The sequence below is a fragment of the Triticum aestivum genome, chromosome 6A (assembly GCF_018294505.1).
Source record: "Triticum aestivum cultivar Chinese Spring chromosome 6A, IWGSC CS RefSeq v2.1, whole genome shotgun sequence".
Classification (NCBI taxonomy): Eukaryota; Viridiplantae; Streptophyta; class Magnoliopsida; order Poales; family Poaceae; genus Triticum; species Triticum aestivum.
In genome coordinates this window covers 361,110,844-361,113,073 of record NC_057809.1, presented here as the reverse complement: position 1 = coordinate 361,113,073, position 2,230 = coordinate 361,110,844, and the positions used below count along the sequence as shown (strand labels likewise).

The window sequence follows — 2,230 nt, the reverse complement described above, 5'->3', positions numbered from 1 at the left end:
GGCAGGCGTGAGGGGAGTGAGGACGGGCGCGCGGGTGCGCGGCGGTGTCGCGGCGAAGCCGCCGAGGCCGTGGTTGGAAAAGGGAGGGGGTGGGGGAGGAGGTGGTGGAGGGGGCGGCGGCGTCTCCATGTGCCGGCGAGAGAGGTAGCGATGGAAGTTTACAGGCGAGGGAGAGACCCAGCGTCTGATACCATGTGAGAGGGAGAATGAATGGGCAATCGCACCTTAGATGCTGCCGATGGCGTAGCTCTCATTATATACGAGTGTACATGTTACAACAGGGGCACGGAGCGCCGTGGGTGGCGACGTGCATGAGATCATGGGATCATGCAGTCGTGCATGTAGAGGAGAGGTGGGAGAGAGGAGTTTGACTGGCTAACACTGCCGTGCGCGCCCTCTTCGATCTCCCCGACGATGCCAAGCTCCGCAACGCCGACGTCATCTCCGGCAGCGGCTACGTCGCGCCGAGCGCCACGAACCCGCTCTACGAGGCGTTCGGCCTCTACGACGCCGCGTCCCCCGCCGACGTCGATGCCTTCTGCGCCTCCCTCCACGCGCCACCGCACATCAGGTACGGACGTGCTCAGGTGCCTTTCTTGCCGTTTCTTTCCTGTGTCGGCTGCCTCGAGCCCGAGGTGGTGACGCTCGGAGGTTCTTGTGCTTGTGCAGGGAGACCATTAGGAGGTACGCGGAGAAGACACACGAGCTAATCGTGGACGTGGCGGCGAAGCTGGCCGTGAGCCTCGGCCTGGAGGAGCCCGAGGCCGACCGCATGTTCCAGGACTGGCCGTGCCGGTTCCGCATCAACAGGTACAACTACACACCGGACACCGTGGGGGAGACCGGCGTGCAGGTCCACACGGACTCCGGCTTCCTCACCGTGCTCCACGAGGACGACCGCGTCGGCGGCCTCGAGGTGGCGGACCCGGGCACCGGCGAGTTCGCGCCCGTGGACCCGGTCCCAGGCACCTTCCTCGTCAACCTCGGCGACGTCGCCACGGTACAGTATAGTACAGTAGGATGCCTCCATCTTCTGGCCTCCCTACGTACGTCTCCCACGTTTGACTTCGACTCTCTGTATCCGTGTGTGCATCTAGTGTAGGCGTGGAGCAACGGGGCGCTGCACAACGTGAGGCACCGCGTGCAGTGTGTGGCGGCGGTGCCGCGGGTCTCCATCGCGCTCTTCTTGCTGGCGCCCAAGGACGACGTGGTCCGCGCGCCGGACGCCTTCGTCGGCGCCGACAGCCACCGCCTCTTCAGGACTTTCGGCTACGACGACTACCGCCGGCTCCGGCAGTCCACCGGGGAGCATGCCGGCGAGGCCCTGGCGCGGTTGGCCGCGTGATACACCAACTTAATTCAATTCGAGCTCTGTTGGTCAAATGTGATGCTATGTAGTAGTACCGAGAATGGTTGAATCTGGTCACCAAAGGCAACTTCCGAGGAGTACTACACTAGCCCCGGTGCTTTTTCGATGGCGGTACTCAACTAAGGTTGGCATCTGCTCCAGCTGTACTAGTAAAAAAGGTATTGCGCTTTTGCTATCGGGAATTCACAGCGTCCCTGCGTTGTGATTGAGAAACTTGATCGACTTCATCTGTTATTTTCGTGCGAGTTTCCGTTAATACGCAATAAATACAAACCAAATACTTCCTCTGTAAACTAATATAAGAGTGTTTAGATCACTATTTTAGTATTCTAAACGCTCTTATATTAGTTTACGAAGGGAGTACATGCGAAAAACCAAATACAGACCAAATTCATGTCTAAAACCGGTTCATGTTTGAAAGTTTAGGCACCGGTTTTACATCACCTAAATTTTCTGATACCCAAAAACATTCTCGCTCCTGCCCTAAAATCATTTTTCGACACCAACCTTGCATCATCTATTTGAAGGACTCGTACACTGATGAAGTGTCATGTGTGTTTAAAACCGGTGCCCTAAACTTCCAGGCAAGCAAAACTGCGTTGAATGTAAGAGCCTTGAATAGTTTAGCTTCCGGAATGCTTCACAGGCAAAGAATGAGACAGTTAAAGAATTAATATATTATTATACCACGCTTGCACCTAAGAGCAGCGGTGATGACATTTTCTTTGCACAGAGTATGAGATATACCAAGATCAAAATCCGAGATATAATCCACACAACGCCTTTGCCGAAGATTGAGATTAAGCTGGGAAAAGATATATTTGAGGCTCTTGTTGGCGGTGAAGATTTCATAACGCCGGT

The 2,230-nt window shown here is 55.6% G+C and overlaps 1 pseudogene; it reads left to right on the top strand.

The window, feature by feature from the left end:
• Positions 1-269: 269 nt before the first annotated feature.
• On the top strand, positions 270-1,488 carry LOC123129605 (2-oxoglutarate-dependent dioxygenase DAO-like; annotated as a pseudogene).
• The last annotated feature ends 742 nt before the right edge of the window (positions 1,489-2,230 follow it).